We start from the raw sequence: 24,281 nt of genomic DNA on the forward strand, positions 1-24,281 counted from the left end.
AGTAAAGGTGCAGGTTATAAGATCAAAACAAAAACTCCAGTTGTATTATATATAATTAACAATTCAAAAAGGAATTAATAATCTGAAAAGGAAATTAAGAAAACAATTCCATTTACAATAGCATCCAAAAGAATGAAATACTTAGGAATAAATTTACTCACCTAAACTAAAGAGTTATACACTGAGATTTATAAACTACTGGCAAAACAAATTAAAGAAGACCTAAATAAATGAAAATATATCTCATGTTTATAGATTGTAAGACTTAATGTTGTTAAGATGTCAATACCACCCAAAGTGATGTACAGATTCAATGTAATTCCTATCATGATACCAACAGTCTTTTTCTCAGAAATGGAAAATCCAAACCTCAGACTCAGGTGTAATTGCAAAGGCCCCTGAGTAATAAAAAGAAGTCTTGAAAAAGAAGACAGAAGTTGAAGAAGTTAAACTTCCAGTTTTCAAAATTTACTGTGAAACTCAGTAATCAAAGTAATGTAGTCTGAGCATAAGGATAAACATAGAACAATGAAATAGAATTGAGAGACCAGAAATAAACCTACACCTCTATGGTCAATTAATTTTCAATAACCAAGACCATTCAGTAGGGCAAAGAATAATCTTTGTCAACAAATTGTACTTTGAAAAATAGATTTCAACTTGCAAAACAGAAGTTGCAGCCATACCTCATACTATATACAAAAATTAACCCAAAATGGATCAACAGCATACACATAAGTGCGAAAACCATAAAATTCTTAGAAGAAAACACAGGGGTAAATCTTCATGACTTTGGATTTGGCAGTGGATTCTTAAATATGACACAAAAGCACAAGCAAAAAAGAAAAAAATGGATAAATTAGATTTCATCAAAATTAAAAACTTTTGTGCACCAAAAGACATTATCAAAAGAGTAAAATGGCCACCTACAGAATAAGAGATAATATCTGCAAAACATATATCTAATAACTCCTAGGTCCCAGAACATATAAAGAACTCTAACAGCTCAACAACAAAAAGAGAAACCACCCAATTAAAAAATGTGCAAATGACTTGAATAGACATTTCTATAAAGAAGCTATATAGATTGACCTTCAAGATGGTGGAGTAGTAAGACGTGGAGATCACCTTCCTCCCCACAAATACATCAGAAATACATTTACATGTGGAACAACTTATACAGAACACCTACTGAACGCTGGCAGAAGACCTCAGATTTCCCAAAAGGCAAGAAACTCCCCAAGTACTGGGTAGGGCAAAAGAAAAAAGAAAAAACAGAGACAGACAAAAGAATAGAGATGGGACCTGCACTTCGAGGAGGGAGCTGTGAAGGAGGAAAAGTTTCCACACACTAGGAAACACCTTCACTGGTAGGGACGGGGGGTGGGCGGAGGGGGGAAGCTTCGGAGCCACAGAAGAGAGAGCAGCAACAGGGGTGGGGAGGGCAAAGCAGAGAGATTCCCGCACAGAGGATCGGTGCTGACCAGCACTCACCAACCTGAGAGGCTTGTCTGCTCACCGGCCGGGGAGGGTGGGGGCTGGGAGCTGAGGCTCAGGCTTCAGAGGTCAGATCCCAGGGACTGGGGTTGGCTGCGTGAACACAGCCTGAAGGGGGCAAGTGCACCACAGCTAAACGGGAGGGAGTCCGGGAAAAAGTCTGGACGTGCCTAAGAGGCAAGAGACAATTGTTTTGGGGTGTGCAAGGAGAGGAGATTCAGAACACTGCTTAAAGGAGCTTCAGAGATGGGCGTGAGCCGCAGCTATCAGCACAGACACCAGAGATGGGCTAAGTGTTCCTTGAAACGTTAAGGCTGCTGCTAAAGCCACCAAGAAGCCTGTGTGCAAGCACAGGTCACTATCCACACCCCTTGGGGAGCCTGTGCAGCCTGCCACAGGAAGGGTCCTGTGATCCAGGGACAACTTCCCCAGGAGAAAACACAGCGTGCCTCAGGCTGTTGCAAAGTCATACTGGCCTCTGCTGTCACAGGCTTGCCCCGCATTCCATACCCCTCCCTCCCCCAAGCCTGAGTGAGCCAGAGCCCCCTAATCAGCCGCCTCTTTAATCTCCTCCTGTCTGGGGAGAGAACAGATGCCAGAGGGCGACCTAAATGCAGAGGTGGGGCCAAATCCAAAGCTGAACCTCAGTAGCTGTGCAAACAAAGAAGAGAAAGGGAAATTTCTCCATGCAGCCTCAGGAGCAGTGGATTAAATCTCCACAATCAACATGATGTACCCTGCATCTGCAGAATACCTGAATAGACAACGAATCATCCCAAATTGAGGTGGTGGACTTTGGGAGCAACTGTAGACTTGGAGTTTGCTGTACGCAACTGACTAGTTTCTGATTTTTATATATATCTTAGTATAGTTTTAGCACTTGTTATCACTGGTGGATTTGTTTATTGGTTTGGTTGCTCTCTCCTTTTTTTTTTTAACTTAAAATTTTTTTTTTATTTTAATAACTTTATTTATATATTTTTCTTTCTTTCTTTTTTTTCTCCCTTTTCTTCTAACGTATGTGGCTGACAGGGTCTTGGTGCTCCAGCTGGGTATCAAGCCTGAGCCTCTGAGGTAGGAGAGCTGAGTTCAGGACATTGGACCACCAGAGACCTCCTGGCCCCAAGTAATATCAATCGGCAAGAGCTCTCCCAGAAATCTCCATGTCAAAATTAAGACCCAGCTCCACTCAACGACCAGCAAACTCCACTGCTGGACACCCCATGCCAAACGAGTAAGAGACAGGAACACCATCCCACCCATTAGCAGAGAGGCTGCCTAAAATCAGAATAAGTTCACAGACACCCCAAAACACACCACCAGATGCATTCCTGCCCACCAGAAAGACAAGATCCAGCATCATCCACCAGAACACAAGCACCAGTCCCCTCCACCAGGAAGCCTACACAAGCCACTGAACCAAACTTATCCACTGGGGGCAGACACCAAAACCAACGGGAACTATGAAGATGCAGCCTGTGAAAAGGAGACCCCAAACACAGTAAGTTAAGCAAAATGAGAAGACAGAGAAATACACAGCAGCTGAAGGAGCAAAGTGAACACCCAGCAGACCAAACAAATGAAGAGGAAATAAGCAGTCTGCCTGAAAAAGAATTCATAGAAATGACAGTAAAGATCATCTGGAATCTTGAAAATAGAATGAAGAAAATACAAGCAACGTTTAACAAGGAGCTAGAAGAACTAAAGAGCAAACAAACAATGATGAACAACACAATAATTGAAATTGAAAATTCTCTAGAAGGAATCAATAGCAGAATAACTGAGGCAGAAGAACAGATAAGTGAACTGGAAGATAAAATAGTGGAAATAACTACCACAGAGTAGAATAAAGCAAAAGAATGAAAAGAATTGAGGACAGTCTCAGAGACCTCTGGGACAACATTAAACGCACCAACATTCAAATTACAGGGGTCCCAGAAGAAGAGGAGAAAAAGAAAGGGACTGAGAAAATATTTGAAGAGATTATAGTTGAAAAATTCCCTAATATGGGAAAGGAAATAGTCAGTCAAGTCCAGGAAAGAGCTCAGAGAGTCCCATACAGGATAAATCCAAGGGGAAACATGCCAAGAAACCTGTTATTCAGACTATCAAAAATAAAATACAAAGAAAAAATATTAAAAGCAACAAGGGAAAAGCAACAAATAACATACAAGCAATCCCATTAGGTCAAGAGCTGAACTTTCAGCAGAAACTCTGCAAGCCAGAAAGGTGTGACAGGTCATATTTAAAGTGATGAAAGGGAAAAAACTACAACCAAGATTACTCTACCCAGCAAGGATCTCATTCAGATTTGATGGAGAAATTAAAACCTTTACACACAAGCAAAAGTTAAGAGAAGTCAGCACCACCAAACCATCTTTACAACAAATGCTAAAGAAACTTCTCTAGGCAGGAAACACAAGAGAAGGAAAAGACCTACAACAACAAACCCAAAACAAATAAGAAAATGGAAATAGGAACATACATATCAATAATTACGTTAAAGGTAAATGGATTAAATGCTCCAACCAAAAGCCGTAAACTGGCTGAATGGATACAAGACCCGTATATATGCTGTCTACAAGACACCCCCTTCAGACCTAGAGGCACATACAGACCAAAAGTGGGGGGATGGAAAAAGATATTCCATGCAAATGGAAATCAAAAGAAACGTGGAGTAGCAATTCTCATATCAGGCAAAATAGACTTAAAATAAAGACTATTACAAGAGACAAAGAAGGACACTACATAATGATCAAGGGATCAATCCAAGAAGAAGATATAACAGTTGTAAATATTTATGCACCCAACATAGGAGCACTTCAATACATAAGGCAAATGTTAACAGCCATAAAAGGGGAAATCGACAGTAACACAAACATAGTAGGGGATATTAACACCCCACTTTCACCAATGGACAGATCATGCAAAATGAAAATAAATAAGGAAACATAAGCTTTAAAAGACACACTAAACAAGATGGACTTAATTGATATTTATAGGACATTCCATCCAAAAACAACAGAATACACTTTCTTCTCAAGTGCTCATGGAACATTCTCCAGGATATATCATATCTTGGGTCACAAATCAAGCCTTGGGAAATTTATGAAAATTGGAACCATATCAAGTATCTTTTCTGACCACAATGCCATAAGGTGAGATATCAATTACAGGAAAAAGTCTGTAAAAAATACAAACCCGTGGAGGATAAAAAGTACGCTACTAAATAGCCAAGAGATCACTGAAGAAATCAAAGAGGAAAGCAAAAAATACCTAGAAACAAATGACAATGAAAACATGATAACCCAAAACCTATGGGATGCAGCAAAAACAGTTCTAAGAAGGAAGTTTATAACAATACAATCCTATATCAAGAAACAAGAAAAACCTCAAATAAACAAACTAACCTTACATCTAAAGCAATTAAAGAAAGAACAAAAATCCCCAAAGTTAGCAGAAGGAATGAAATCATAAAGATCAGATCAGAAATAAATGAAAAAGAAATGAAGGAAATGTTAGGAAAGATGAATTGAACTAAAGCCTGGTTCTTTGAGAAGATAAACAAAATTGATAAACCATTAGCCAGACTCATCAAGAAAAAAAGGGAGAAGACTCGAATCAACAGAATTAGAAATGAAAAAGGAGAAGTAACAACTGATCCTGCAAAAATACAAAGGATCATGAGAGATTACTACAAGCCACTATATGCCAATAAAATGGACAACCTGGAAGAAATGGAAACATTCTTAGAAAAGCACAACCTTCCAAGACTGAATCAGGAAGAAATAGAAAATATAAACAGACCAATCACAAGCACTGTAATTGAAACTGTGATTACAAATCTTCCAACAAACAAATGCCAGGACCAGATGGCTTCACAGGCAAATTCTATCAAATATTTACGGAAGAGCTAAGACCTATCCTTCTCAAAATCTTCCAAAATATAGTAAGGGAGGAACATTCCCAAACTCATTCTACGAGGCCAACACCACCCTGATACCAAAACCAGACAAAAATGTCGCAAATAAAGAAAGCTAAGGCCAATATCTCTTATGAATATAGATGCAAAAATCCTCAACACAATACTAGCAAACAGAATCCAACAGCACATTAAAAGGATCATACACCATGATCAAGTGGGGTTGTCCCAGGAATGCAAGGATTCTTCAATATATGCAAATCAATCAATGTGATACACCATATTAACAAATTGAACTGTAAAAACCATATGATAATCTCAATAGATGGAGAAAAAGCTTTTGGCAAAATTCAACACCAATTTATAATAAAAACCCTCCAGAAAGTAGGCATAGAGGGAACTTACCTCAATATAATAAAGGCCATATATGACAAACCCACAGCCAACATCGTCCTCAATGGTGAAAAACTGAAACCATTTACACTAAGATCAGGAACAAGACAACGTTGCCCACTCTCACCACTATTATTCAACATAGTTTTTGAAGTTTTAGCCACAGCTATCAGAGAAGAAAAAGAAATAAAAGGAATCCAAATCGTAATAGAAGAAGTAAAGCTGTCACTGTTTGCAGATGACATGATACTATACACAGAGAATCCTAAAGATGCTACCAGAAAACTACTAGAGCTAATCAATGAATTGGTAGAGTAGCAGGATACAAAATTAATACACAGAAATCTCTTGCATTCCTATACATTAATAATGCAAAATCTGAAAGAGAAATTAAGGAAATATTCCCATTTACCACTGCAACAAAAAGAATAAAATTCCTAGGAATAAACCTACCTAAGGAGACAAAAGACCTGTATGCAGAAAACTATAAGACACTGATGAAAGAAATTAAAGATGATACAAACAGAGGGAGAGATATATACCAAGTTCTTGGATTGGAAGAATCAACATTGTGAAAATGACTATACTCCCCAAGGCAATCTACAGATTCAGTGGAATCCCTATCAAACTACCAATGGCATTTTTCACAGAAGTAGAACAAAAATTTGCACAATTTGTATGGAAATACAAAAGACCCTGAGTAGCCAAAGCAATCTTGAGAAAGAAAAATGGAGTTGGAGGAAGCAGGCTCCCTGACTTCAGACTATACTACAAAGCTACAGTAATCAAGACAGTACGGTACTGGCACAAAACAGAAATATAGATCAATGGAACAGGATAGAAAGCCCAGAGATAATCCCACACACATATGGTCACCTTATCTTTGATAAAGGTGGCAAGATATACAATGGAGAAAAGGCAGCTTCTTCAATAAGTTGTGCTGGTAAAACTGGACAGCTACATGTAAAAGAATGAAATTAGAACACTCCCTGACACCATATACAAAAATAAACTCAAAATGGATTAAAGATCTAAATATAAGGCCAGATGCTATAAAACTCTTATAGGAAAACATAGACAAAACACTCTATGACATAAATCACTACAAGATTCGTTTTGACCCACCTGCTAGAGAAATGGAATTAAAAACAAATATAAACAAATGGGACCTAATGAAACTTAAAAGCTTTTGCACAGCAAAGGAAACCATAAACAAGATGAAAAGACAACCCTAAGAATGGGAGAAAATACTTGCAAATGAAACAACTGACAAAGGATTAATCTCCAAATATACAGGCAGCTCATGCAGCTCAATATCAAAAAAAAAACAACCTAATCCAAAAATTGGCAGAAGTCCTAAATAGACATTTCTCCAAAGAAGATATACAGATTGCCAACAAACACATGAAAGGATGCTCAACATCACTGATCATTAAGAGAAATGCAAATCAAAACTACAATGAGGTATCAACTCACAACAGTGAGAATGGCCATCATCAAAAAATCTACAAACAATAAATGCTGGAGAGGGTGTGGAGAAAAGGGAACCCTCTTGCATTGTGGGTGGGAATGTAAATGAATACAGCCACTATGGAGAACAGCATGCAGGTTCCTTAAAAAACTAAAAATAGTACTACCATATGACCCAGCAATCCCAAATCTGGGCATATACCCTGAGAAAACCAAAATTCAAAAAGAGTCATGTACCACAATGTTCACTGCAGCACTATTTGCAATAGCCATGACATGGAAGAAACCTAAGTGTCCATCCACAAATGAATGGATAAAGAAGATGTGGCACATATATACAATGGAATATTACTCAGCCATAAAAGAAAAGAAATGAAATTGAGTTATTTGTAGTGAGGTGGATTGACGTAGAGTCTGTCATACAGAGTTAAGTAAGTCAGAAAGAGAAAAACAAATACCGTATGCTAACACATATATATGGAATCTAAAAAAAAAAAAAGAAAACTGTTTCTGATGAACCTAGGGGTAGGACAGGAATAAAGACATAGACGTAGAGAATGGACTTGAGGACATGGGGAGGGGAACGTTAAGCTGGGACGAAGTGAGAGAGTAGCATTGACATATATATACTACCAAATGTAAAATAGATAGCTAGTGGGAAGAAGCTGCATAGCATAGGGAGATCAGCTCGGTGCTTTGTGAGCACCTAGAGGGGTGGTATAGGGAGGGTGGGAGGGAGGTGCAAGAGGAAGCAGATATGGGGATATATGTATACATATAGCTGATTCACTTTGTTATACAGCAGAAACTAACACAACATTGTAAAACAATTATACTCCAATAAAGACGTTAAAAAAAAAGCTATACAAATAGACATCAAGCACTTGAAAAGATGTTCAAAATCATTAGTCACTAGAGAAATACAAATCAAAACCACAATGAAATATCACTTAAAATCAACCAGGATAGCAATAATTAAAACTAACTCATGTGCAATTGTTGACAAGGATGTGGAGAAATTGGAACACCTGTACAGTGCTGGTGGGAATGTGAAATGGTAAGCCACTATGGAAAACAATTTGATGATTCCACAAATAGTTAAATATAGAAATATCATATGGTCCTGCAATTCCACTTCTAGGTATATATCCCAAAGAATCAAAAACAGGTACTGAAATATGCACATGTTCACACAGTTCACTGCAGCACGACTCACAATAGCCAAAAGGTGAAAACAACTAGAATGTCCATCAATAACAAATGGTTAACCGCATAGTGTGTGTGTATATCTATATATAGATAGATAGATAGATATACATATTGGAATATTTTTCAGTTATAAAGAGAAATAAAGTACTGATATATGAAACAACATGGAATAACCTACAAAATATTATGGCAAGTGAAAGAAGCCAAACAAAAAGTCACATATAGTATGATTCCATTTATACAAAATACCTGAAATCGATGAAATTCATCGGAACAGAATGTAGATTGGAGGTTTCCAGGGCCCAGGAGGGAGGAAAAGGAAGAAGAAACCACTTAATAGGTAAGGGGCTTACTTTGGAGTGATTGAAATGTTTTGGAACTAGATACAAATGTTGGTTATACAGCATTGTGAACATATTAACTACTACCAAATTAGTTACTTTAAAATGGTTTAGTTTGTTATGTGAATTTCACCTCAATAAATTATTTAAAAATAACAGCTGTGGGCTTCCCTGGTGGCGCAGTGGTTGAGAATCTGCCTGCTAATGCGGGGGACGCGGGTTCGAGCCCTGGTCTGGGAGGATCCCGCGTGCCGCGGAGCAGCTGGGCCCGTGAGCCACAACTGCTGAGCCTGCGCGTCTGGAGCCTGTGCCCCGCAACGGGAGGGGCCGCGATAGTGAAAGGCCCGCGCACCGCGATGACGAGCGGTCCCCGAACCGCGATGAAGAGTGGCCCCCACTTGCCACAACTAGAGAAAGCCCTCGCACGAACCGAAGATCCAGCACAGCCAAAAATAAATAAATAAATAAATAAAAATAAAAGTAGCTATGAAATTAAAAAAAAAAAAAAAAAAAAAAACAGCTGCTAACTGCCGATGCTCATCTTCCCAAGATGTTTGTCATTGGACAAAACTGACTTGCTTACACAATGATTTGTAAATTATGCAGTACTCATGAAGGTTAAGAAATTGAAACAGTGACTGAGTCTTGCCTGCTCATCTTTCCCTGTGCACAGTCCACAAGATTAGTTTCCTTTCTTCCTTCTTTGGGTATGAGGGGTGGTAAGAGAGGGGGGCTGGTAATATGCTCAAAGTCTAGCTAGGGAAAAGATCATGTCTCAGGTCTTGGTATCTGCAGAACGGACAATTATACAATCAATAGAGTTGATTATGATTTCATAATGTTTTTCTCTTACACACTTTTTACAACTGCAGTTTCTTTCTTTAAATTGCTTGATTTTTCCCTTAAATAAATAATCATATTTCTTTGGACTCATTTTTAGTGGCTTAGCCTGTTACTTGTCTCTCCTAATATTTGTTTCTTTGTACTGTTTGATCCTAAATCAACTTGCCCTCATTGATAAGATAATAATCAAGAATAATGACTGTTCCTAGCTTATTTCTTTCTTTATTTAAATATTATAAATGTCATAGCATACTGGGAGGACCTTGAATATTATGCCATTCTAATGACTGGCTTTCTGTTCAACCAACATCTTAGTAACTCCTATGTATAACCAACATCTTATTATGACACAAAGCAGCTCTGATAAACTGACTGAACAAAACATTATCTGCTTTCTCCACCTCATTTAGAAGTGCCAATTAAAATTCCTACCATACTACCATTTCTTACTGGTTCTTCCCTATTAACTCTAATACTCTATCAGATTCCCATGGTTGCTCATCTTAAATGTTTGTATGTTCACAACATACAATAGGGTAACACCACATCTCTCTTTTCCATGCTTATCTCTTTTAAATAACCTATGCTGGTTTAAGACTTATTTTCTTGTCATAGTGGCTATTCCATTAGGCTCTGACTGTGACTTAGTCATTACTGAAGTCTAAAATTAACATTCATGGCTTCTGTTGACATACATACTGAATATCAATCATTAATTCTTCTGCAGGGAGACAGGGATAGGAAAGACATTTATGCCAAGAAAAAGGGGAGAGATTAAGCCTTGAGAATACTCCCTGATATTTGGATTGCTAGGGAAATTATTTCTGTTCCATGTCTGTGATTTCAAATGTCTTCTTCGAGCAGTTTGTTGATTTTAGATGTATTTTGCCAGAGACTTACTGACACTGAGATGCCCTTCGTCCACCTCACTCCTAACTCTGCTTTTCTCTTCACCTATTGCTTTTGGCATTTCATTTTCTTTCAGTTTCTTTTGGAGATTGTTATATATGATCTTATTGACATTTCATGTTGAGTGTATTGACAGAGGTGGTAAGATTTCCTTGGCTTTGTGGTTATGCACATGTTTAACCGGTATGCACTTGTCAAGTTATTTATTCCACAGAATGTGCGTTATTTGATATACTAAGAAAATGACAAGCTGATGTTTGTAAAAGCTTACTATTCCTCTGCATTTATTCATTATATTAAAACATTATTGACACTTTTAAAATGTCAGGTTATTTTCTTTTTCCCTTGATATAATTTCAAGGGATATTGTGTTCAAGAAAATCAATCCTGTTAATATTCCACATATACTGAGTCTGCTGTGTAATATTTCTTTGTGCTAAACGGTTTTGCCTTGTCTAATTCAGTGACAATGAAGGTCCAGTGCATTGCCTATTGCCTTTTAATTTTTACTTCGATCAAAACATTCATAATTATTATTAAAAATTTAAAATATTTTTAGATAATATTGACCTTGTTTTCTTTATTTTGAAAATACACTAGTTAGGTGAGGAAGAAAGTTTTTAATAGAATTTTAACTTATAGAACATGTGGAACTTGACACTATTATAAAACCATATGTATGTTATATATATATGTCACATATATATGTATATATGTATGTATATGTTTATATATATGTCCTAAATAGAACACAACCTCTTTCTTAAACACATATTACTATAATGAATATAAAGTATAATATGCTTAATATAGACTCAATATTATGCTCAATACTGTAAACGAAACTACTCAAATTAAGCCAAACAAACTCTTGATAATGAGGAATTTCATTATTTCAAAAGGTCTTTGAATAAATGAGCTATCCAGTAATACACAGCACTTTTTCATTTTTCTATTATTAAAGTTTTCATTTACTTATCACTTTTCACCCAGATTTCTCGAAGGGGTTGAGAGAAAATTGCTAAATTTTTCTTATAAGGTACATACCAGTGTTATCTATTTTATAGATAAATGAAACATTCCTGCTTGTGAGTCATAAGCCTTCCTGAATCTGAAGATTTGTGTTTTACATGCTTTCTGAAAAATTATCAATTATTGTTTTTAATATGATATATGCCTTCATTTCTTTATTATTTCCTTTTGGAACTTCAACTATCATATGTCTGATCCTCTCAATTTATTCTCTATTTTTCCTAACCTTTGTTTCATATATTCTTTCTCCTTATATTTATGTTATGATTTTCAAAAATTTGTTCAGATCCACATTCAAATATTGAATTCTCTCTTTACCTATGTCTAGCCTGCTCTATAAATGCTCTTTAAAATTTTTAATGTAAATAATTTAAATTTTTTTAGTTGTGGTATTTGGCTCTTTTCCAAATAACATTTGCTATTTTCATAGTGTTTGTATTTTTTACTCATTTTTTCGTCCTTTTTAAATATTTTCAAACATATTGGGAGAAAGGGGTATTAAATTCATGGGTATGTAATTTTATTTTGCTACCAAATATTCCTACCATTATAATTTAATAATATTTTGGCATGTGCAGATAATTTAAAGCCATCTAACTTACTACATTCTGCACCCACTGTACTACTTATGAGTCATCTGATTACAAGTGATAAAAACCTAAATCAAACTAGTTTAAGCTAATAAATGTGAAAATAGGAAAACTAATTTTAAAGAACAGCAGTGAATTCAGGGGTAGAACCAAGTCTCATAGACGGCAGGATTCTGAGACATTCATACAGTAGTCACTGAAGACAAAGGGTTGAGGTACTGTGATTGACTAATCTTGGATCATTTATGTTCTTGTCCTATAAATGAAACATATTATCAGAAAAAGGAGTCTATGATGGCACAGACTCAGCCACTGGATAATATTTGTCAACAGCCCTATTTATCTGTAATTCACCATTTTTAGCCCACTATCTCTCTTATTTTTGAAGCCTTACTTTCTGAAATGGTTGTGCCAGAAAAATGGGGCCATCCTTACATTGAACCTATTCTCTGTTCTAATTCTAATCACTCACCAGGTCCTGTAATTTCTACCTGTCGAAACTCTTTTTTGGTACTTTATCTGTAGCCATATTTACTTCCAATATATCGTCTCTGTTTTATTAAAACAAGTTCTCTAACAAGTTCTTCCTGACTTCAATCTATCCTTCATAGTGCAAACAGAATGGACTTTCTAAATTGTAAATCTGATTGAGGTGTTCTTAGACAATGATACTGGCCTTCCTAACTAAACTCTACCTTGGATTAATGGTCCCTAATGATTTGGCTCCTAACTTGCTACATCTCATCTCTGATTACAATCTCCCATCACCATCACTACATGATCTCCATTGTATAAATTTATTGTAAATTTACGTTTTGTATATTCCATGTTCTCTTTAATATTTTCTGTTCCCATAGTTTTTAACCCTTTGCCTTCTTCCTCCTTCCATCACTTTCAAATCTCATGACTAATACTATTGTCTTTTTTTTTTTTTTTTTGCATGAGTCAATGTCCTAGTTTTTAGGGTTGAGGAGATGGAAATATCCAGTCTTTAAAAATCTCTCTCTTGGGCTTCCATGGGGGCGTAGTTGTTGAGAATCTGCCTGCCAATGCAGGGGACACGGGTTCGAGCCCTGGTCTGGGAAGATCCCACATGCCGCGGAGCAACTGGGCCCGTGAGTCACAACTACTGAGCCTGCGCGTCCGGAGCCTGTGCTCCGCAACAAGAGAGGCCGCGATAGTGAGAGGCCCGCGCACCGCGATGAAGAGTGGCCCCCACTTGCCACAACTAGAGAAAGGCCTCACACAGAAGCGAAGACCCAACACAGTCAAAAATTAAAAAAAAAAAACTCTCTCAACAGAAGGGTACGTATACATTTTTCGTGATTACTGTTTTATTTTTCTTTCTGCTCTATTTTTGTGTGTTTTTTTAGCTGTCCATTTTTGCCCCATCCTCTGTTCTTTCAGAACTTGTATTCTGACTTCATCCACATTCCATGGACATCCATACTGATTTATATTGGATTTATTATTTCTTTATGACACGGCTGATATGGGAATCGCAAAAAATTCTCCATCTCTGTCAAAGTTGAGACTTAGAAGTATGAAGTCTTCAAGGATTGTATTTCAGCAGAAATGGTCTTTTTTATTTCCTATTTGCCATTACATAAATTCATAAAAATGGATGTAAACGCTAGATACATGCTTATAACCAATTATGTTAAATCTTGCCACTACAACATAGGTATACCTGTCTCTATGGTGCTACAATGAAGGGACCTTAAGATATTACCTTGGCATTGGCAGAGAAAGTAATTTCCTATTGATAGTTATCTAAGTCTCCTTTTATTATTTTGAAGTCCTTCATTACTCAAGCTATCAAAATTTCTTCAGAAGAAGCAGTTACTGCTTTAAATTTTTATCTTGCTGTATTACTCTGGTTTTCTTATTTAGTTATATTATTTCCCTTAAATGTGGACCATGAAATAAGAATTTCATATATTTTGGTCTATCCTGCATATGCTTCTATCGCAACTTATATTTACAATACTATGGCAATTAGAATTAGTTAAATTTTTAAGTTTTCCAACTTCACTGTTAGATTTTGAGTTTCATAAGAACAAAAGACTATGGTTATTGTTTTCACTCCTTCAGTCCCAGAAATTAGGGCAATGTTTGTTACGTCTCTCATGTTCTCCTTATTTCTTGAATGAATGAATTGGGGAGTGAAAAAGTGAGGCATGAAGGAAAAAAAGTGCCAGTATCAGAACTTAAGATAAAATTATAATAATGATTTGTTTTGTTCCAAATAGGCAATACAAACCTACTAACATTATTAAGAATTTAGCAAATAGATAAATATGTAAGCAGTAATAGCATTTTATACATCAGTAATAACTAACTTAAAAAGATAATAATCTGCACTTAAAGAATTTTCATGTATGTTTTTAATGATCTCTGGAGTCTTTATATATTAAAACTTAAAAAAAATGTAGATTTATCATAATAGTGCCTCTGTATATTTTATAGGCAACCCATCACTATTCTGGCTTCCCTAAACTTTTACTCTGGGTTAAAATGCTAAAATGCAATGAAATGTAAATATTTACACTTAAAAATACAAAGTGTCTTCTTGTCACTGTAAAGAATGTAATTTTGTTTGAAAAAAAATACTTGTTGAGGAAGATAAATAATCTGTCAAATGACAGAAGGAAAATCTATTTACTGTTAAACATAAGCATTTCCAATAAGAAAATATGTCAAGATAATGAGATGTATTACTTATGTAAGGTATATCTATTAATTCATTTTTAGAATCAAATTATCCTTTATGAATAATTTAAACTTATATTCCTGGAATAGTGATGTAACATATTATATGATTGAAGTATTAAATATTAAGTCTAAAGTTGTACTGTTATTTAGCTTTCAATAGATTTGCTATTAGATAGTTTGAAATGATGAAATTGCTTTGAAAACATCAAATAAGATTTTTTCTATTCTTCTTTCAATTTTCTATTTATTTCAAAATGTTTCTTAGTCACAGACAGTATAAATAACTCATATTGTGAGTTTAATTAATGGAATATTGTTATCAAAATAGAAAATTCAAGGTACTATGATTTTTAAATTTACAATATTGTAAAACAGAACAAAACAGTTTCTTCGAAAGTTGTTACACTGAAAACTAAGGTAGTTCAGAGTTCTTTGCTATATTTATCTTGAATAAATAAAAATTTTCTTATCTAAAAGATTTTAATTTTAAAATAAGTGTTTGAATGATTGATATATATAAATCAGTTGACGTGTTCTTCACAAAGCATAGTTTGTCTCTAAATATGTTCTAATGGATATATGAAACAATAAATTCATTGTTTACTTCCACTTTGGGGATTGTGTATATAAGAGGGAGAGAATAGAAAGAAAACATTTGCTGACTAACTCTTGAAATATTTCTCATTAATTTAAGAAGAAAATGAAGTTAATTTGTAGGCTTTAAATGTAGACTTATTGCCTAACTTCCAATACAAGAGCAGCAAATAAGAGTATGTTTTCTTTGTGACAAGGATTATTAGCATTGTAGAAGAAAATTACTACTCCTACACTTTTGTGAGGAAGTTTCATATTCTATTTTTCCTTTGGATGATAGATTTCAAGATAATAACATTAGTATTAACACTGACAGAAAATATTGAGTGCAACTTTAGAATTATGAATTCGTTAACATGATTTCTGTATAAGTAAAAGTATTATAAAATCTTTGTATATAATTTAATATCAGTAAGATAAAGATGTCACATCACCATTTCAAGCAATATACAGTATATATTAACCTTATCAATGAAAAATAAAAATAGGCTGAGATGGAGCTCTGGGTCTGAAACAAGAAATATCTACTATTCATCAGGAATCAGTTGTATGCATCGAGTTGCTCAGTTTTGAAAACATATATTCCACCCAGGAGGAAGTTAACAATGGTTGCTACTCTGATGAGGTTTTAAAATGAACAAGGGATTATCAGAGTGGGCCAAGTACTAGGAAGTGGCCCTGTGAGAAGAGCATGTATAGACTATCAACTCTTCTCCTAGCCATTGTCCACCAGCAACACCACAATCTTCAAATAAACTCCTGGAGATTTTCTATTTAATTGATTAAAAGAGGACTTTTGAATATATAATCTACTGTTTTTGAACACACACGCAATCACACACACAAAAACACACATATACAGTAACTCTGTTAAAACTAATTCCATGGTTTGATACAAAGTTTCATCCATTCACTCTTTTTTCTATTCAACAAATATTGAGCCCTTATTGGTACCAGGCTCCATGCTAGGTGCTGAGTTCATGGACGTCAAATGCTAATGAGCACATCCACAGTAAGTTTGCGTCTATGAAGCTTATAGTTTCACAAGGAATTCAAATATTAAACTAATAATTATCTAAACAATGGATTAATTATGTTATTTTTTGGAGATAGTAACGAGTCTCAACACTAGTAATTAAATAAATAATTAGTAATGTAACAATTGTGACAAATGCTATGAGGGAGAAGGACAGTGAGTGAAGAAAAGAAAAATTGAATGGATGGATTCTTTCTTCATTATTAAAAGGTCTGGTCTCTAACATGTAGTTTCAAAAACATAATCTATTGATTATTTTTATGCTTTTCCTTGGCATTATGAATTTTTAATACTTTTCTAAAGAGATGCATAGTTAACATAGAATAAAAAACAAATATAACAATAATGTGAACATGCTGTATATTAAAGAAATTAGATTGGGCATACCTCAGGTTTAAGGAGGATTGTAGATGTGTATGCTATAGTTTGACTTTGCACGAAAAGAAATTGTTAAAGAAATATAGTGTACAGATCTTTAGATAATCCTTCAATGGAGCAGAAGAAAACTTGATAAGTGGTAGCAAAAATAGAATCTGGTTCTACATTTAACTTTAAAACTTGGACAATGTTTGTTTAAACCTAATTTTGACTTTTTTTTTTCATGTTCATCATGTGATCAGGAAAACTGAATCCTAGATATATGATAATCACTGAATGACTTCAGACAAACTAATTTTTAATCTGTTCAGCAAAAGAAAACTCTTGACCCTCCAGATAGTAAATGAGATTGGGGATAGAGTTTTCAAAATGAACTTTTGCAGTTTGTTTTTGATTCAGACTTCAGTTTCCATTAAGAACAATCTGATCTTCTATACTTTTAATATGCCGAGGACTGGTACAAACCTTCTCATGCTCAGTCAGAAGGAAATTAATTTGACTCCGAGGTCCATTGAATAGTCAAGGTTCAAAAGCAGAAGAATAATGAATTTGAAAATATCAAGATACTGGTATGAAAACATATTTGCATTGTTCTTAAGCAGAAGTACAGTCAAGTGGAAATACAACTGAGGCAGGCCAAGAGTTCCACAACTTCCCATGCCTTCTGATACTTGGATGTCTAAGAAATACATGGAGACATTATGAACTTAATCAAAGGATTTCTAGAAAATAAGCCCTTAATTTTATTATATTTAAAAAGAGGAAATGAATCATAGGATATTCATGCATTAGTTAAATTCATATTTAATAAATGATCTATTTTGATTCATGTATGTGGCTAATTACTAATTAATAATCCATTGCTAATGTTAGCTCCTATGATGGTATTTTTGTTATTTGACTATAAAGTTAGTGAGCAGTCCATAAGACCACACACACTTCTGACACCAACTGCAAGTTCAAGGGTTCCCAAGACCATCCTCAGTTTTAATAATTTACTAAAAGTACTCAAAGAACTCACTGAAAGTTATTATACTCGTGGTTATAGTTTATATATTAAAATCAGCCAAGGCAAGAGATGCATGGAACAGAGTCTAGAAAAGTTTCCAGTTGTCCTTGTCCTGTGGAGTCTTGAATGTCTTCATGATTCTGTATGTTTTTAGGAACTTATCCAATTTTTCTAGGTTATCCAATTTGTTGGTGTATGACTATTCACGGTGATCTCTTATTATCCTTTATATTTGTGTGGTGTCAGTTGTAATATCTCCCACTTTCATTTCTGATTTTATTTATTTGTCTTCTCTATTTTTTTTCTTAGTCAGCTAAAAGTTTCTCTGTTTTATTTATCTTAATAAGAACAGTTCTTAATTTTGTTTATCTTTTATGTTGTTTTTCTATTTCTATCATTTCTGTTCTCATCTTTGTTTTCTCCTTCCTCTCCTAACTCTGTATTTAGTTTATTCATCTTTTTTTAGTTCCTTGAGGTGTAAAGTTGGTTGTTCATTTGAGACCTTTCTTTTTTCTTAATGTAAGCATTTATTGCTAGAAACTTCCTTCTTGGAACCACTTTTGCTGCAACCCATATGTTTTGATATGTTGTGTTTCCATTTTGCTTGTTTCAAGATATTTTATATTTTCCTTTTGATTGTTTCCTTGATCCCTGATTGTCCAGGGGTGTGTTGTTCAATTACCACGTTTGTGAATTTTCCAGTTTTCTTCCTGTTATTGATTTCTAGTTTCACACCATTGTGGTCAGAAAAAAATACTTGATATGATTTCAATCTTTTTCAATTTGTTAAGATTTGTTTTGTGACCTAATATGTAATCTATCCTAGAGAATGTTCCATATAGCTTTGAGAAGAATGTATATTAATTATCCACACATCCATTTCTTTGTGTAAGCATTCTGAAACATCATATTAGATTTTTCAGATCTTCAAATATTAGAAAATTAGCTAATATTCATCACTCAGTACTAAGTAATATATATATTTGGAGTAATTTACTATATCATATAATTTCATTTGTGTCAATGTGGGTGAAAAAACCCAGTAGAAGTAAAAATTTGCAGAATTGATGAACTACATTTTTTGATGGGTTAAAAAAATTACACAATTACCTCATGGATGATAGGTACTGAGCCTTAATCTTATCAGACTATAAAGTTAGTAAGCAGTTCCACAAGACCACCCACACTTCTGACACCAATTGTAAGTTTGGGGGTTCCCAATATCATCCTCAGTTGTAACAATTCACTAAAAGGACTCACAGAACTCACTAAAAGTTATTGTACTCATGGTACAGTTTATTACAGTGAAAGGTTACAGATTAAAATCTGCCAATGCAAGAGATGCATGGAACAGAGTACAGAAAAGTTCTGCTTCCAGGTGTCTTTGTCCTGTGGAGTCATGAACAGTGCTAAATTTCCTGACAATGAAGCATGACAATATGTATGGAGTATTTAAAATGAGACAAGCTGACCCATGCCTTGGTGTCCAGAGTTTACTAGGGCTCAAGCATGTGGATATTGTTGGCTGCTTAAGTGACTGACCTTTAGTCTCTAGCCCCTCTAAAGATAGATCAGATACCACATCAACAAAAACTCCCACAATAAGTCACATTTTTAGACTATGCTGTGTGGCCCCAAGGCTCCTGGAAAAGATATTCTTATCATGTAGGACATGTAGAGCCTAAAGCTGAGAACAAAGCCAGACCTCTCCATGAGAAAGGTTAAATTCTTTATTACGCATACACACACACACACAGGTTTATTTGGAAAAGGAAATAAAGTAACTCTTGTTCCTTTCTCATAGATGCATATACCTACTATTTTTGAGACATAGAACAGGCTCCCATTTCTTTCTACTGGTATTTTATTCTGAAAAAAAAAAAGGACTGAGACAATGAGATAAAGCTTTTGCTGCCTTTTTATGTAGTAAAAGAAGGAATGAGATTTATACCAATGTCAAACTTGTATTCAGAAAAAAAATTAAACATTCTTAAAATATCCTAAATAAAAGCCTGGGGTGATGCACAATTCAACTTCTGAGATTTGTATTTCAACTTTAAATTTATAGTGTGTGGAATGAAACAGACTGTATAAAGCCTGTACCATATACAGCAAATAAAAATGTTATGAAGTTCACACTTACAGTAACTATAGTTCTATTGGTTACAAATGTGACAGGAAAGAGAATATACTGCTTGCCAGATTATAGTTTTTCAACTTCATAGTTCTCCATCTTGCAAACTGAGAAATATATTTTGCCATTTTTGATTTAACCATAGTTGATGGAACTAAGGAATAGCTCCTTTCCCCCACAGTGGAAGTAATGATTTATTTAATGTACTTTTCCTCTGGTTGACTGAGTGGATTTGAGGAATGAATGGTAATTTGTATAATGCATTCTTTAAAAAATATAGTTCCTGACACTGAAAAGAAACTAAAGAAATAATATTTGTGTTTCATAAATGCACATAACAACAAAGTAATAATTTGCAATATTTTGTTCTTGATTAATAAACAGGACATATATATTTCTACAAATATATTCAAACTCAGCTGCAATTTTTCAGCAGCAGCAATGACTTAAAACTGTTAATTTATTGAGGAATTACTATGTTTAAATAGTGGAGAAAAAAGGGTGTATGGGTTACACAGAGTGTATAAAAACTTCAGTCTTTACAAACCAAAGAGCCAATTGAAAAAAAAAAAGTGTCTACCAAATGATTGTTTGATAAACAACATCAAATATAAAGTGTGCAGATTATTTTTTCTAGTAAATTTCTTCACAACACACAGAAAAATTGGGACAGATGCTTGGCATAATATTTTAAAAGTTTTGTATAAAATAGACAGGGTAGCTATACTGACACTTTTAATCTGATTTAGTTTTAAGCAGGTACATCATATTTGTGGACAAAACCAGAAAATATAGATAACGAAAAAAATCAGCATACAGGGATAAACAATATTACCAATTTAGTCTTTTAAATGTTTATATTCCTATGTGTGTGTGTCTAATGGAATATAACTTTAGTTTTGTTTGGCAAAATATTTTTGTCACTGTTATGTAATATGACAACTTTCTATATTATTAAATATATTTCTATATTGAATTTTAATATCCCCATATTGACATCACTTATTTAATCAATCTCCCATTTAAGGTATTGCAAAGTTAGTTGCTAATATGAAAACTGCTTCAATAAGTACATTTACATATTATCTTTTTTCACTTTCTTTTGTGTGTAGATTGTTCATGCATTTGTATACTGTTCTTTTAAACTTGTATCAATTCTTTATTATTAAAAATTTTGATACAATTTCATGCCTCTTACAAATGTGTTTTTTTCCTCAGTTTAGTTTGTTTTTAATCTTGTATATGATGGTTTTTACTACATTAAAACTTTGTATTTTCATTTAGATAAATTTACCAATATCTTGTTTATCATGTTGTGTTTGTTCTCATTATTAGAAAGAACTCAATTTTATGTTTCTATTAAAATTTTTTCACTTATCTAATTATTTTGTGTAGAAGAACAATTTATTGGAGAAATTAATTTTGAAAATTTGTTTCTTTTTCTTTTAAGGTGAGAGTTAGAGTTAGGTGGGGTAGAAGTTAATGTACTGGCTACCTTGGTCTTGGCTTCTCACAGTAAGAGTAACTCTATGTGTTACACCTTCACTGGGAAAGATTGCCTATGGACACCTCTTCCACTTCTGATACAGCTTTTTTGTCCTTGGGCTTCTTTCTTATGTTCCCTGCCTTATTCCCCACTTACCTTCTTCTTTTTCCCTCCTCCAAACAATTCTCTTTGTCAATTTTCGTATTCCAAAAATTCAAACCCAGTTTTGGATAAACATAATGTAATATTTCTCACAGAATAAATCTTGCTTCTTTAACTTTAAGTATATCCCAGTTTCTCTGAAATGGTGTTGATACTCACTTCTGTTCAATTGCAGTTCATGACTGGAAGTGAATGGATGCACTCTGATTTTAAATGAGCCTTCCCACTTATTACAAGTGGGAGTCAGCTACAGATTTTCTGAGATTATCTTTTCAGAAAGCATATCTCAAAAAATTAAGAAAAATAATTCCCTTATTAGGTTTGGCACATCCTAAGGAAGGATGCAGATGAGCATTTGTCTCTCTCCTGTTTGATTATTTTGGGGTTTGATCACAAAGAGATAGATTTTATTTTTAAAAGTTTATTACAAATTTTATATGCAAATATTAAGTTATTAATATAACATAAGGACTTCTAAGTGCAACGGTCCCTGATCTAATCTCCACACACAGCCCTCTAGTCAATAGCATCCATATGAAATCATTTAGTATTTTGATTCTCTAGTCCTTACTTTCCTAATACTAAATAAAAGGCCTAGACCCTCTTCTGATGTTCTACTTTACACATGCACTTGTGACTCTCCACTTGTCCACTAAAAGATGTCAGATGTCTCTCCACCAACATCTGATATTTCTAAACTATACTTTACAATATTATAATAGCTTTATTATTTTATGTTCTATTAAATACGTTTGTAATTTTAAACTTTTATTACTTGTTCCCTTAAATTTTGACAGTAAGTCACTATTTCCTCACTACATAAATTAAAGTTATTACCATTCCTTCACTTCTCTTTTCCTTTTACTTCTGTAAACTATCCTTTGGCTTATACAGTTTCTAAATGGATACATTTTATATTTTGTACTTTATAGGTTGATTCCAATAGTTTAAAATACCTTATTAATATATAAAATGCAATACACAAAGTGTACTAAAATTTCCATTTTTCCTCCATTATCAGGCTGATATCACAAAGTTTGTGTCACTTAACAAGCATTTTTTTTAGAATAAAAGTTAGGTAAATTATCTTTCCTTGAACTGGATATATTATTCAAAACCATGCTTAATTTTAGTATGCACCTTTATTTATTTACATCTTTATAAATACTGATACTACATTTTTACCTTCTAACAGTCTTTCTTAGATATGTTAAATTCCATTATTTACATGAATGGGATATATTGTTAAATTAATTTCCTAACTGGGTTTTAATGGAATATAGGACAGCATTTCATGTCCCCTTTGTAGCCCTTCATGTCCCCTTTGCAGCCCTTTAAGAATAATTAAATGTTCTTATTATTTATAATAATCTCCTTCTTCCAAACCCCACTAGTAGACTCTCATAGATTTTCCAGAAAGAGAATGACATCATCTTATAAATAATGATAATTTTCATCCTCTTTCCATTTAGTTTTATATCTTAATGCATTTCCTTGTCTTTTAACACTCCCCCAAATAAGATTCAAGTTTCCTGAGTGTGAAGAATGTCTGTACTTGTTCATCTTGATATCATCAGCAAAGAAATAATCTTTCTGCAAGTATTATAGGTTGAATTAATGCATGTGTTTAAATGATAGTTGTGTGTGGATTCTTTATATTCTTCCTGATATTATTATAACTTCTTTCCATGTGTCACCCACTTGGACTTAGAATTGCCATGAATCAGTTTCTTTTTACCTTCCATTTTCTCCCTGTTTTGAACTAGAATGTCAATATTCATTACTGGTACTCCTTTCAGTTCTTTAAATTTATTAACTTATAATTTTCAAAATTGCCATATGAGGAAGATTTTACTATCATTCCCATTTTTAGATAAGTAAACTGAACATATGTAACTTAGTCAAAGATCACACATCTAATAAGAGGTAGATCTAATATCTGAAATCTCGCAAGCAGGCTACAGATTTTATATACTTAATCCTTATACTACACTGGTTCACACTTACCTTTCTAACTAAAATAATTGAAATTTTGACCTTTTCTTTCATCTTAGACTCATTCAAAAAAGTGTTTTGTTTAATTATACTAATTAATCGTTATATTATTTATTATTCTTATATTATTTCAGTAACATATTAAAAGAAAAGCATCTTTAATGAGGTATAATTTACATGCTCTAAAGTTGACTCATTTTATGTGTAAAGTTTGCTAAGTATTAGTAAATTTATACAGTTGTGCTTTCATCACTACAATCCAGTTTTAGAGCATTTCTCTTACCCAAACAATGGTTCTCATGCTCATTTTCAGTCCATCTTGCCCCCACACCTGGCCCCAGGCAGCTCCTGATATGCCTTCTCTCTGTATAGTTTTGCTTATTCAATAAATTTTACATACATACAATTTGTAGTCTTTTTGGTCTGTCTTCCTTCATTTAGCATGATGTTTTTGAGGTTCATCCACGTTATTACATTTAATGATACTTGCGGAGATTGACTTCAGTAAGATAGAATGAGGAACTCTGCTATTCCACTCTTCAATGAATCTGGTGAAAATTTTATAT

General features: G+C 34.1%; 1 long non-coding RNA gene across 1 annotated transcript in view; it reads right to left on the reverse strand.

Moving 5' to 3' along the window:
• Positions 1-24,281, reverse strand: part of LOC309659051 — a 209,880-nt gene that overhangs the window by 175,068 nt on the left and 10,531 nt on the right. The gene's annotated exons all lie outside the window — the stretch shown is intronic.

Source organism: Balaenoptera physalus, assembly GCF_965194825.1.
Source record: "Balaenoptera physalus genome assembly, chromosome: 3".
Lineage (NCBI taxonomy): Eukaryota > Metazoa > Chordata > Mammalia > Artiodactyla > Balaenopteridae > Balaenoptera > Balaenoptera physalus.